This window comes from Schistocerca cancellata, chromosome 8 (genome assembly GCF_023864275.1).
Source record: "Schistocerca cancellata isolate TAMUIC-IGC-003103 chromosome 8, iqSchCanc2.1, whole genome shotgun sequence".
NCBI lineage: Eukaryota > Metazoa > Arthropoda > Insecta > Orthoptera > Acrididae > Schistocerca > Schistocerca cancellata.
This window is the reverse complement of record NC_064633.1, coordinates 262,423,915-262,439,404: the sequence shown is the minus strand read 5'-3', so window position 1 is coordinate 262,439,404 and position 15,490 is coordinate 262,423,915. Positions and strand designations below refer to the sequence as shown.

At 42.5% G+C, this 15,490-nt stretch overlaps 1 long non-coding RNA gene across 1 annotated transcript in view; it reads left to right on the top strand.

The window, feature by feature from the left end:
- LOC126095715 (uncharacterized) overlaps nucleotides 1–15,490 on the top strand; it is a 239,393-nt gene that overhangs the window by 120,861 nt on the left and 103,042 nt on the right. The gene's annotated exons all lie outside the window — the stretch shown is intronic.

The following is a 15,490-nucleotide window of genomic DNA, read 5'->3' as shown; positions in this document are numbered from 1 at the left end:
TCAAAATTGTTCAAATGGCTCTGAGCACTATGGGACTTAACCTCTAAGGTCATCAGTCCTCTAGAACTTAGAACTACTTAAACCTAACTAACCTAAGGACATCACACACATCCATGCCCGAGGCAGGATTCCAACCTGCGACCGTAGCGGCCGCGCGGTTCCAGACTGTAGCGCCTTTAACCGCTTGGCCACCACGGCCGGCAATGTGCGTTCACCGCGGTGTCGCCAAACATGGATGCGACCATCATGATGCTGTAAACAGAACCTGGATTCATCCGAAAAAATGTCGTTTTGCCATTCGTGCACTCAGGTTCGTCGTTGAGTACACCATCGCAGGGGCTCCTGTCTGTGATGCAGCGTCAAGGGTAACCGCAGCCATGGTCTCCGAACTGATCGTCCATGCTGCTGCAAACGTCGTCCAACTGTTCGTTGCCTTACAAACGTCCCCATCTGTTGACTTAGGGATCCAGACGTGGCTGCACGATCCGTTACAGCCATGCGGATAAGATGCCTGTCATCTCGACTGCTAGTGATACGAGGCCGTTGGGATCCAGCACGACGTTCCGTATTACCCTCCTGAACCCACCGGTTCCATATTCTGCTAACAGTCCTTGGATCTCGACCAACGGGAGCAGCAGTGTCGCGATACGATAAACCGCAGTCGCGATAACCTACAATCAGACCTTTATCAAAGTCGGAAACGTGATGGTACGCATTTCTCCTCCTTACACGAGGCATCACAACAATGTTTCACCAGGCAACGCCGGTCAACTGCTGTTTGTGTATGAGAAATCGGTTGGGAACTTAAGTAATGTCAGCACATTGTAGATGTCGCCACCAGCGCCAACCTTGTGTGAATGCTCTGAAAAGCTAATCTTTTGCGTATCACATCTTCTTCCTGTCGGTTAAATGTCGCGTCTGTAGCACGTCATCTTCGTAGTGTTGCAATTTTAATGGCTAGTAGTGCAGTTTCCATAACGAAACTTTGTCTCGAAACCTAGGAGAAATTCAAAGAGTTTCTGGTTGTATGTAAAGTATGATAGCGGCCAGACACAGTCAATACCTTCTTTCGATGATAGTACTGCTGAAGCAGAGTTACTAAACACAGTCTTCCGAATTTCCTTCACCCAGGAAGACGAGATAAATATTCCAGAATTCTAACCAAGAACAGCTGTCTACATGAGTAACATTTATTTATTTATTGTGGGTCTTTTGTCTTCTGACGGGTTTGACGCGACCCGACACAAGTTCCTCTCCTATGCCAACCTCTTCATCTCAGAGTAGCAAGTGCTCCACGAGTCTGTGGATGTATTCCAGTCTCTGCCTTAATCTACAGTTTTTGCCCTCTACAGCTCCCTCTAATACCATGGAAGTCATTTCCCCATGTCTTAACAGATTTCCTATCATCCTGGCCCTTCTTCTTACCACTGTTTCCCACATATACTTTTCCTCTCCTATTCTGCGCAGAACCTCCTCATTCTTCAGCTTATCAGTCCACCTAATTGTCAACATTCTCCTGTAGCACCACATCTCAAATATTTCGATTCTCTTCTGTTCTGGTTTTCACACATCCCATGTTTCACTACTGTACAATACTATGCTCTTCCTCAAATTACGGCCTATGTTTTATAGTAATAGACTTCTCTTGGCTAGGAATGCCCTTTTTCCTAGTACTAGTCTGCTTTTGATGTAATCCTTGGTCTGTGCGTCATTCGTTATTTTGCTGCGTAGGTAGCAGAATTGCTTAACTTCATCTACTTCGTGCCCATCAATCCTGATGTTAAGTTTCTGACTGTTCTTATTTTTTCTACTTCTCATCGCTATGGTCTCTCTTCGATTTACTCTCAATCCATATTCTGTACTCATTAGACTGTTCATTAAGGAGATCTTGTAATTCCACTTCATTTTCACTCAAGATAGCAATGTCATCAGCGAATCGTATCATTGACATCCTATCACATTGAATTTTAATTCAACTCCTGAACTTTTCCTTTATTACCTTCATTGCTCCTTCGATGTACAGATTGAATAGTAGGGGCGAAAGATTACATTCATGTCTTATAATCTATTTAATCCGAGCACTTCGTTCTTGGTCTCCGCTGTTGTTGTACATATTGTATATTACCCGTCTATCCCTGTAGCTTACTCCTATTTTGTATTTCTGTATTCCTGAATTTCTCTGAACATTTTTCTACTTGCTTCTTTCATCGATCAACAAAAGTATTTCATCTGTTACTTATGGTTTCTTCGCAGTCGCCTTCTTCGTACATATATTTTTCTTTCCAACTTCGGTGATCGCCCTTTTTAGAGGTGTCCATTCCCCTTCAACTGTACTACTGAGCTATTTCTTATTGCTGTATCTGTAGCCTCAGAGAACTTCAAGCATGTCTCGTTCTCTCTTAGTACTTCTGTAGCTTTTCCTCACTAATCTCTTGAACTTCAGCTTGATCTTCGTCACTACTACATTATGATCTGACTCTGTGTCGGGTCTTGGGTACACCTTACAATCCAGTACCTGATTTCGGATTCTCCATCTGACCCTGATGTAATCTAACGGAAATCTTCCCTTATCACCGAATCTTCTCCAAGTATACCTCCTCCTCTTGTGATTCTTGAACAGAGTATTCGCTATTACTGTTACGAGCTGAAATCTGTCACAGAACTCAATTAACCTTTCTCCTCTCTCATTCCTTGTCGCAAGCCCATATTCTCCTATAACCTTTTCTTCTACTCCTTCTCTACAACTGCATTCCGGTCCCCCATAACTATTAGATATCAAGCTCCGTTTATGTGGTGCATAACCCTTTCCATATCATTATCTACTTTCTCTATCTCTTCATCTTCAGCTTGCGACATCGACATTTATACCTGAACTGTCGTTAACGGTGTTGGTTTGCTGCCGATTCTGACAACACCACCACTGAACTGTTCACAGTAACACACTCTCTGCCCCACCTTCCTATTCATAACGAATCCTACTCCCGTTATACCATTTTCTGCTGCTGTTGATATTGTCATATACTCATTGTCTTCTTTCCGTTTCACTTCACTGACCCCTACTATATCTAGATCGAGCCTTTACATTCCCCTTATCGGATATTCTAGCTTCCCTACCACTTTCAAGCTTCTTACATTCCACAACCCGACTCGTGGAACGTTATCTATTCGTTGATTATTTGATCTTTCTCTCATGGTCACTTCCCACTTGGCAGTCCCCTCCTGGTGACCCGGATCTGGGACTATTTCGGAATCTTTTGGCAATGGTGATATCATCATGACATTTTTCAATTACAGGCCAAATGTCCTATGGACACACGTTATGAGTCTTTAATGGAGTGGTTTTTATTGCCTTCTGCATCCTCAAGCTGTTGATCATTGGTGATTACAGAATGAGGGTGACTGCTTATGCTGGAAGTCTTCGGCAGCAAATGTTGATTATTAATCAAAATTTAAGCGGTGGAAGATTTTGAACCAGAGATTGCGGACGTTTTGGTAAGTAATCGAAGACACTACCCGAAGACGGGAGCTACCACGAGTAACTTAAAAGTAGATAACCTCGGAGTAGTGAAGCCACTTAAATCACTGAATAAAGAAAGTCTTCCGGCCCCGACTGTATACCAGTTAGGTTCGTTTCAGAGTGCGTTGATGCACTAGCTCTTTACTTAACAATCATATTCAACCGCTCGCTCGGCGAAAGATCCGTACCTAAAGACTGGAAAGTTGCACAGGTCACACCTACATCCAAGAAAAAGAATAGTAGTAAGCCACTAAATTATTGGCCCATATCATTAACGTCGTGGTGTATCAGGATTTTGGAACATAATGTTGTCGAAAATTATGAATTATCTCGGGGACGCCGGTCTATTGATACACAGCCAATACGGATTTAGAAAAGACCGTTCCTGTGAAACACAACTAGCTCTATACTTAGACGAAGCGTTGGATACTGTTAACAAGGTATTTCAAATTTATATACTTTCAGAAAGCTTTTGACACTGTACCTCACAAGCGTCGTGTAGACAGATTGCGTGCTTATGGAATCTCGTCTCAGTTATGCGACCGGTTTCGTGATTTACAGCCAGTGATGTCACAGTTCGTAGTAGTGGACGGAAATTCGTCAAGTAAAACAAAATCTATCTCTGGCGTTCCCCAAAGTAGTGCTATAGGCCCTCTGCTGTTCCTTTTGTGTGTAAGCGACTTAGGAGAAAATCTGAGTAGCCGTACTAGGTTGTTTGCAGATGACACTGTCCTTTAGCGTCTAGTAAAGTCATCGGAAGATCAACACAAATTGGAAACCAGTCTAGGAAAGATGTCTGTGAGGAGTGAAAATTGGCAGTTGACCCTAAATAATGAAAAGTGTGAGGTCATCCACATGAGTGATAAAAGGAGTCCGTTAAACTTCTGTTACACGATAAATCAGTCAAAGGCCGTAAATTCAACTAAATAGCTAGGAATTACAATTGTGAACTATTTAGAGGAGAAAGAACACATAGAATGTTGTGGGGAAGGCGAACCAAAGATTGACATTTAATTGGAGAATACTTAGAAGATGTAACAGATCCGCTAAAGAGGCTGCCTACATTAGGCTTGTCCGTTCTTTTGTGCAATACTGCTGTGCGGTGTGGAATCCTTACCAGATACCATTAAATGAGTAGATCATGAAAGTTCAGAGAAGAGCAAGACGTTTCTTTCTGTCGAGAAACAGGGAATAGAGTGTCACGGACATGATACAGGATTTGTTGTGGACATCATTAAAACAGAGGCGTATTACGTCGCGGCAAAATCTTCTCCCGAAACTTAAATCACCAACTTTTACGAAAATACTTTGTTAGCGCTATCCTACATACGAAGAAACAATCATCATAATAAATTAGGGGAAATCAGAAGTCGCACGAAAAGATATAGGTGTTGGTTTTTTCCGCGCGCTGTTCGAGAGTGGGATATTAGAGAATTATTGTATTATTGTGAAGGTGGTTCGATGAACGCTCTGCCAGGTACTTACGTGTGATATACAGAGCATCCACGTAGATGCAGATGTAAAACTGCCTCTGATCAGAAGACCGAAATCCTTCCCTTTGTTCACTTATTTCAGTTCAGGCTCACGTTCCGATCCTCCCATCCCTTGAACCTTGTTTACACGTGCTACATAAGTGTACTGTCTTTGTACCTTATGTACTCTATAAATAAGTATTTATTACCCATCTCAAAATTACGTTTTATCAACTATTAAATAAGAACAAGTTCTCACATTCTCCGGGCCCTGTTAGATAAGAAGAAACAGGTAAACGCTGTTTGTGACAATGAGAATTTTTAGTGGGCCCCATTACCCAAGTTCCCAAATAAAGGTTTGAGATAAAATTGAAAGCGCTTGGTTTGTTTCTAGAGGCCATCCAGTTTTTATAGGCAATAAAACTCTGCTTGTGATTCAATACCTTAGGAGTGCCCGTACTTATTGGTGCTTCTGTTTATTGATACTTTGGCAATAAAAATGAACTATTTAGTTCGTCTCAACTAGTTCAGTAAGAAGAACTACCTCAAAGTAACGGTTTCGTATGGAGAAAGATTTTACGCAACTCTGATGATAACATTTGATTCTCCTTATGAATGTGGTTTACCAAGATTCGCCGCGTAAACCAAATTTAAACAGCACAAAGAAACATTAAACCTGTCTTCTAGCAACCGAGGGCGGAATTATTAAACAGACAGAATTAGAACTGCGAGATATCGCCTATTTGGATAATCTTAAATTCTGTTTCAAAAAATGCAACTAGGAATTTCATTATACGCATATAATGGTTCAATAAAGCTCTTTTTTCTCACGGCATGAAACTAAACGTTTTGGCTAGGCGAAGCTACAGTATCTCTCATTACCGAATTAGCCTATTACATTCAAAAAAATTTTCTTTCATATAGTTAGCTCCGTAATAATTTAATAATAATTCTGACTAGCGTTACTAACAACAATGTTTATTATAGTACTGACATAGTTCGCTCATCATACATCACTGGTGTGCTGTTAATAATTATTTGTGTGGCATACCTAGTTGAAGCCAGTGGCTGCTGCTGGGAGGTGCTGCGTGATTTCTGCTCCTCGCCCGTCGTAGTCAATTGTATTTTACTGTAAATGGAGTTCCCTGGCAACCATTATAATCAAATTTTATTGAAAATCATTACACTGAAAAACCGGCTTCAGATTGTCGTCAGATGCAAAATAAAATTTTGTACCAAACAAAAGATAATTGCTGAACAGGATATGGGTTATTTCTTTAGCTAAACACTTTATACTAGTGACAACACTGCAAATAGGATAGAATGAATTTGTTTGCTTAAACCAACATTTATTAAGACTGTTCGCTTCACTGAACTTCGATCTAGCCCTTACAGTTAGATAGTTCTTTTGCTCCGACACTCTAATGTCCAGGTAAGGTATTTAACCTGGCTACCCAGCTCATTTACTCGTCACAGACCATCTGCACGTAGCTGCGTTCCTTAGCCTGTTTCTTAATGCTTCGTATCAACTGTTTCTTTACATATCTCCCACCATTTCAGTACTTGTCAGTTAGTGAATTTCCCGACTTCTCGCGAATGCTATCCGTCATTAACAGTTTACAGAATATCTGTTACCCACCTTTCCATACTTACGAATCTTACTTCTGTCCGCTCTCCAGTTAATCAGTCCTCTGATTTCATCATGCGTACTGAATTATTGATGGTTCAGTTTAACGTTCATCAACGCACCCCCGTACGCACCGACACAACGACAATTTTCCGCACGCGACAGATTCTCGACTCCATCTTCACTTTAAACAACGTCGACGTGCTCCTCTCTTAACGTTCCTCATTACAAGTGTCAGTACAAACTACTTTTCTGTCTCGTTCCTTCTCTACTGACTTCCATAAAACTGAGGACACTGGTGCATTTCCATTCCAACATACTCCCTACTTTCGACTGTCATCATCTTCTCGTTTGGCTTAAAACGCAGATTACATTGTACCCTAACTGGGCATAGCATGTGGAAAAATAAAATAGATGATTTGTTATAAAACATAACTTTCCATAACTTAACAATTTTACGTAATAAAATACACTCATAAAACATTTACATTCGTATGAACAGAAATTGGGTAGTACATATGAGAAAGAATGTACACTCGAAACAGTGAACGATTAGGTAATCAGAGGATATCGTCTAAAAGAACTGATAATTGCATGCTAATAAAATTTCCCTCTCAATGTGGTTGCGCCACGGTGTGATGTGAATACCGACTCTCCCATCGCTAGTGCTGGCAGCCTTCGCCAGAATTACTGTTCTTCCACCGACCACTCTGCACCTTAGTACAGACACACAAACACACACACACACACACACACACACACACACACACACACACACACACACACAAGTCGGCTTATTGAACGCTGGATGCTATATCAATCGAAACGTCGGTAGTTTCTCACATATTGACGCTATCATAAATGGCTCTAAGCACTATGGGACTTAACATCTGAGGTCATCAGTCCGCTAGACTTATTTAAACCTAACTAACCTAAGGACATCACACACATCCAAGCCCGAGGCAGGATTCGAACCTGCGACCGTAGCAGCAGCGCGGTTCCGGACTGAAGCGCCTAGAACCGCTTGGCCACAGCTGCCTGAGACGCTATCATAAACACACAAGAATTACACTGATATGGGCAGCATCCATGTGACACACGGTATTACAATAGTAGTGTAGCACAAACGTGTAGTCAACACACTTGCATGACAATGCATACGGCTGGATCATAGGAAGTTTAGGGACCAACAGTATTTATAGCGTCGTCAGCTGCGATTTTGCGTATCACCCTCAGCGTAGTTTAACCGACAGTGTGATTCAGTTCAGTCACCTCGACTTAACTGTCCATCTGGCTGGACACATTGGTGCTGCCTGTGGATCACGTGTCTCCTATCGCACTGTGTATCGTCGTCTACAAGTGATTCCTTTGTGTGCCGCCTCAAACAAAAGCAACGCGTCGTTCGGCTTGGTCAAAGGATAATGCTCAAGGATCACTCGCTGATACGCTTCGAGAGTGATTATCGTCGTGCTTTTATCAACCGCGCCTCTGTTTACTTGATAACCCAGTTAACATTGCAGAAAAGGACACTTTAAGCAGCGTTAAGTGTTCTTGTCAGGGGCAATCACGTGGAGGGCACATGAGCTTCTCTGTCGGCATCAGTCTATGTCAGGGTTGGCCACTAAACTTATTTTCGTGAACCAAATTTTTTTCCAAATTTGTGAAACATAACCCACTTTCTGACACTTTTGAGTTGGTGTATTAAGACTAACTATCTCTGCTATTAGTACTACAGAAGTGGTTTATTAATGCATGCACACTATCTATTTATTACGTAATATTGTGCTCTATATGAATGATCGGCCTCTTAGCCTCTCTGGAATCTTGCCAGAGAGTTGCCCGTCCCTAGCCACGTGGAGGCGGGCCGCTACTACTAGAAGAAACCACTCCATTTATACTACTCTTTTATTCCCCCCACCACCATACTGATCTAACTACAACTACTAACTATTACAATTCAAAGACTTAAACAAACGTAGTATTTACATATTTACAATTGCGCATTAGATCTGAACCGCATTTACCCTGTCCCAAGGTAGGCTCGCTGGGCCTCCCTTGAGATTTTATTCACTAATTTTGCGAAATTGCTAAACAATTCGCCATTTGTTAGTATATCATTTATATCCCTTGTCTGCAGAAGCTGTCTCTCAACTGAGACAGCCTGTTCGTATATTGGACACTCAAACACTGTGTGTTCTGGCGATCCTGCGTGGGTACCACAGTCACACTCCGGTGTTGACCTTTTACCTATTTTATGCAGGTACGTGGGGTAGGGACCGTGGTCTGTAAGGAAGTGGACTAGGCCCTGTGAGGGCCTCATTATCTTGTTCTATAGTCTTTCCCTTACTGTGGGTAGAAACCCATTCACTCTACGGCCTGTACTGGACCCATCCCATTCGTCCTGCCAAATGTCAAGCATTTTTTCTCGGATGGATTTGACGCTTACCAGAGGAGTGCCCATTATATTTTGCACCATGTCGATGTTCTGTTTGCGCAGCCAGTAAGAGGCTGCGTGCTGCCTTATTATCAGGTCTAGTGGACATAGACCCATAATTTCCAACAGTGCATCTGTTGGACTTGTGCTGAATGCTCCAATACATCTCAACAGAACGTTCCTCTGTATTCGCCTGACAGCAGCGGCAGGCCGCACCAGAACTAACCTGTGGGCCCACACACTGGATGCGTGCCCTACTATTGGTGCCAATATACTGTTGTGATAGATATTTATTGCCTTTGACGGCAGATGAAAACTTCTTTGTCCAATTGATATTATCGTATTGAACAGCGCTAAGGACTTTGTCGTTATTTGCTTAATATGCTGAATGAAACTCCAATTCGCATCTAGATATGCCCCTAGGTAACGGGCATATCTCTGTCGCGACACTGCCTGGCCATTAATTCTGACTGTTGGGTCCCTATTTAACTTGCCTTTTAAGAGCATATATAGCGATTTTTGTGGTGCAATTGACATTTTAGTCTTCTCACACCAATCTGTTAACAGACCAATAGCCAGTCGTGATCGGTCTTCGATCACAATGCGAGTGTCACCTTCCACTAGAATTTCGAGATCATCCGCATAAGCAACGACACCCAGAACTGCAGTCTCTCCCTGCAGGACGTTCAACAATGATTCCATATTTATATCCCAGTAAAAGGGACCACACACCGATCCCTGGGGACAACCACGGGATACTCTTTTAGATACGACGGCTTCAGGAGCCGTTATTTTAGCAGTTCTTCCATCACAGTAGGCCTCCAGACAGCCATACAGCAGCTGCGGGCATCCAATCTCTCTTAGGCGAGAGAAGAGTGCCGGCCACCACAGGTTGTCGAAGGACCCTGAGATGTCTATCATTATGCCAAGAACATACTTCGATGTCGCTGAGTGAACAATCCGGCAAACCTCATTGATCGCATCCTGAGTGGAGCGATCCTTTCGGAATCCGAACTGCCTATCACTCATACCGTGCAGAGTTCGGTGACTCAAGAGTCGGTCAGCCAGCAACTTCTCAAATACCTTGCCCATTACATCCAGCAGACAGATAGGCCGATAGGATTTCGGCATCGTTGGGTCCTTATCAGGGCCTTTCCTAATAATTACAACTTCTGCAGTTTTCCACTTTAGTGGATAATAGCCCTTTTGTAAACAGGTGTTGTAAATACGACTTAGTGCTGGGGTGACCAAGGGTGCGAGTCACTGTAAGATCTCCACAGGGATCCCATCAGGACCAGGTGTTTTCTTCCTTGCAAAAGTGTAGATGGCTGCTTCTACCTCTCCTGCAGAGAAGGGGTTAACGTTTGTATCGTTAACGTACGGATTCGAGAGCGCCTGACGTATTTCCCGCTGCTCGTGCGAATCCTGGTCCTCGAACCGCAAACTTCAGGAACTTAATGGAAGAGAGTTGCATCGCTTAGAGACTAATGTTGAACATAAATGAAGAAACGATGGTATTGCACTGCAGAGCAGGAAATAATAACATAATTCTATCAGTCTCTTTTTCGGCTGTTCTGTTTTGCAGTGAGCTCTTCGAAATTTGACTAAAAGCTGATGAACACAGTTTGGAGGAGTTGGTTCAAATGTTCGTCGGTGCAGATCTGTATTTATACTTAACGAGCTTAAGTGCTCAGGTTACCAATTCACACACAAGTGGTTCCAGAAATTGGAACAACATTTTTTGAGAAGGTAACTGATTTCTGTGAACTTAACAACAATAACTGAACAACGAGTTCGTTTCAGGCCTTCCAGTCCTTTCCTCTTACAGTACAAGCAGTTCCACCTACAGCTGCTGAATACTGTATGACTGGCAGTCATTCACCACAATTCCAATAGCAAACGGACTTTCTAGGAATGAATAGGAAGATTTAGATACCTTCAGATCATTAAATCTGCAATATATTTCTCCTGCGAGGTGAAAACTTTGACACAAATGCCCTTAACTCCCACCTGAGCTTCAGGAAGGTGTTCAGTAATTTTCTCCACACATTTGACATTGGTGAATGTTTGATTTTCAAGATCTTTTTGAAAAATACCAATTTTGTGCGAAAAGTAAACAAAAACAATCTTTCCTATCAGCAACGACTTGCTTAGTATTTATAATTACTGAACATTATACAAAATAATGGCTGCATCTAACAACGACTGCGTATAATCAAGCTGAGTTGTAGGTTTTCCTTCTTCTAGCAGAAATTGTGTTAGTTGATCCAGTAACAGTAAAAAAGGGGCTAGAATACTGCCTACCAACCAGAAAGTACCAAGATATGGGGTGGTTATTATTAAACTTTCGCTGAGCCAGTGTAGACGGAAACCATTTACCATATGGGTACCCACCTTTATAGCAATGATGTTCAGACTGTACGTTGTGTTAGTGTTATGACATGCCGTTAGGCACCGGTTCTAGTACGGCGACGTAGGGTTGCAGCCAGTCAACAAAGATCCGAACAAGGCAAGCAGGGATTTATTCGTAAAGCTGTTTTATCAAAACAACAGCATCAGTGCTGCTCTTGTTCGCATGTATTGACGCATTAAAGGAATGTGGAGAGGTTGCGCGTCGGAGGTTGAAAAAGATGATTCGAAAGTTCGAGTTAGCTGGCGATTTAGGAATTGTTCCTGGGATAGGCCGATGAACAATTGCTCCACGTATAATAATTATTTAAAGAAGTTATTCTGACGTGGCTGAGAATGATGAAGGCAACGTGTGATCTTCAAGCAGTGCACGAGCTGTGTCACGACTCTTGAGAACATTCTATGGTCCACCGTTGCTTCGTGCACCCGTAGAGGAATCTTTAGTACTGTTCCAGGCTATCATGGATGCAGATAGTCGTCACTTTGAGCAACGTCTCTACGTCACCCTGAGAAAAGTCTGTAACCTGGAATGTATACTTATTATGCGATTAACAAATGTTACTCTCTCATGTGGAAACTGAAATGTGCCACTTTCATTGGTTCATTCTTATTTTTCTTCTGCATGTCCTTACAGATGTTTTTCACGAAATTTCATTGTTCTACGTTCACTCGTTTTTTCTCATGGGTGGCCCTTTAAAGTAGCGAAAGTTTAATTATAACCATGGTGTACATTAGGGATCTCCTCATTGTACATTTCTTATGTGAAGGATAGGAATTGTCAGTATGTTTTGGCATTCGAGGGACTGTAATTGGAAATTCATCTGACTATCTGCACAACACGCAAATACTAGAAATATTTGTGATATTCAGCGCTAAAGAAGTCAGGAAGGTTTCTCGTGTACAAGCCAACAAGAATCGTTCCAAATGGAGACAAGAGTCGCATGTGGCTCACGGGCTGCGTTGTGGCCGTCCCTGGACTATAAAGATGGCATTCATCAGCAGTATTTTCAAATATTTCGCGTTCCTCATGGATCTGTATCCAGTCTGATTTGGACTTCCAGCATTACGCCATCACAGGACTAGACTGTCCTATTTAGGTTAACTTGCGACGTAATATTGTGCAGAAGGCCTGCGACCATTAGATGGATTCAGCTGGACCGCCGTCGATCCCAAGGATTTGCTTCCATCTCGTGGATGCATAGTATCACTGCCTGCTCGGAGGCTAGAGAATAGCACTATCGACAGTCAAAGTAGGTACGTGGGCCATATCGGAGATGATCTGTCGGCATGCTCTGCCTTGTGACTCGGCTGCGATGTTGCCCAGTGTGAATGATTTCATCTCGAGTTGACGAAGTCTTACCAGCCTCGTTGTGGCGTACAGTTGTGCCGTAGGGCCTTTGGACTTTTACGGGGTCAGTTGTGCTGCGTGTCCGTTGCAACAGTGGAATTTTAGATGAGGCCGGTCGGTGTAACAGCGGTTTGCGATGGCGTTCACGGTCCAAGTAAAGTAAGAGAAGTATGGTGGACTGATTTAGCGTAATGGAGGCGTCTCCTAATTCCTCTCTTCACACTTTTCGAGCGCTCACAGTGGCTGGGTAACTGGCTCATGAACATACAGTGAAGGGATAAAACTGCAACAACAAAAAATAATTAATGTAGGCTAATAAAATTTCGGAAATACATACATTGCTCTTGATAACATATTCAAGTAATTAACATTTCAAGATCAGAGGCTAATACAAGCGCGAGGTAAGGTATTGAAAATGTGAAATGCTGGTACATTAACAACCGGTGTACCACCAGAGAGTTGAATGCAAGCATACAATTAGGTATGAATAGTTTTACACAGATGTCGTTGTATGGGATGGAGTTCCATGCCTCCTGCACTTGGTCGGTAAATACAGAGGTGATTAATGTTGTTTGTAGATAACGCTGGAGTTGTCATCCGGTAATGTCCTACCTGTGCTCGATTGTAGACATATTTGGTGATCGAGCTGGCCAAGGCAATATGTCAACACTCTAGAGAATATGATCGATTACAACAGTGGTATGTGGGCAAGCGTTATCTTGTTGGAACACATCCTCTGTAATGCTGTTCGTGAATGGCAGCACAGCAGGTCCGACCATCAGAGTGACGAACAGATTTACAGTCTGAGTACCCGGGATAACGAAATCGCACCCGGGACTATATCTTCAGGAATAGGTTTAGTGTGTCTAACAGGTTGGATTCAGGTCCTCAACTGGCCTCCTTCTAACTGTTCCACGGCCGTCACTGGCACTGAGGCATTACCATCTTTCATCAGAAAACACAACAGGTGAAGACCTGCCAGCCCATGAACTCTCGCTTGGCACCATTGAAATCATAAATGGTTGTGGCTTGGGGCCAGTAGAATGTACGTGATAGGGCGTCTGGCTAGAAGATGTCCTAGAAGTAGCCGATTTATAACTGTTTGATGTGTCACTGTAGTGCCAAATGCTGTTTGAATTGCTACTGTGGAGGCAGTACGATGCGACAGAGCCATATGTCGAATAAAATGGTCTTCTATCTCGCCAGTGCCACGTGGCTGTCCGGTGTTCTTGCGTCTTACATTCCCATGAGCGCAGCTGTCAGAAATCATATACAGTGGCTACATTCCTGCCAAGTCTTTCTGCAACACCGCAGAAGGAACTTCCATCTTCTCGTAGCCCCCTTACACGTCCTAGTTCAAACTGAGTGAGGTGCTGATAACGGCGTCTTTTCGCCTTAAAGGCATCCTTGACTAACGTCACACCGCCACGTCTAATCTCAAAAGTGACTAACGCGCACAACCCTTACCGCGCGAATTTAAGTAACCTTGATTTGCGTCCTCATAGCGGCTCTACTAGCGCCACTCTTATGCGATTGACACGAAATTTGGAAATACATCGTATTTCAGATATAGAAGCATGCCTATCAACTTTCATTTTTGTCGTACAACTCCTTCCAGATGTTGTGTTTTTTTCAGTTAGTGTATTTGTGGAGGCAGCAGAGTTGTATTTTGAAAACAAAATTCCTGTCCATACTGTTGTAAATCGTTCTGTAAAGCTGATCTCAGGCAACTGGTGTGGGCATTCAATGTATCGTTGGTTGCTTCCGCAACTAGAATAATTTGTTGAATACAGTCTTGTAATCATTTACTTTCATGACTTTCCATTTCTAATTTATTTTGTAAATGTCTTCGGTAATTCATTTTCTGATTTCAGAGTTTGCTTCCTCTGGGCGGGCAGTTTACGCACCTTAAACTACCAAGCTCAGCGTTTATATTTCTGTGGTTATTTTCTGATTAATTTTGTGTTTCTAAATAGGTGTTGTCTGTTTGCATTAAGTCATTTTAGTGTGTTTGTCATTAACTGATGTAAGTAAGTAATTTAAGGAGAGTGATGAATAAAAGTACAACCTAAATTGATTCTAAAGTTTACAGTAAATCAACCAAGCTCAGCTAACAATGAGGTGGATACAGAGAACCTCGTGTCACGGTACGCGCCCCACATCACAGCGGGTCTCGTGTGATGAATAAATGCGTACGTCGTTATCAACGCTTTAGGTCACTGATCACAAGTGTCTGATCTTTGCTGAAATTCTTTCATCACCATCATCCGAATATCGGAGAAAGTACTAGTATAGAGTATCGTTTCAAGTGGTACATATCGTAACATCGCTACGGAATGCAGACTGCGGCTTAACATCTCATCGATTACCACACTTAAGATAAACGAGTGAAATTTTCTTGAAAGGGGCAAAATCTCATCAGAGTTATGGAACTTAACTACCCAAATGATCCAAAACTGACTTCGCCGGTAGCGGTCGCTTACCACAGGCGTAGGCAATTTTACAATCGCTACATCAGTCAGGGAAGCAATAACTTCCAACACAAATAAGACTCACCTTAGTGACCTCAGTGGTAACATATGACATATGACAATTAATTTCAGGTGCAACTGACAAAATAAGCAGCCACTCAACAAGTTGTAGCTAAAAGAAATTTTAAAACACACAAATATGGCACCCACAT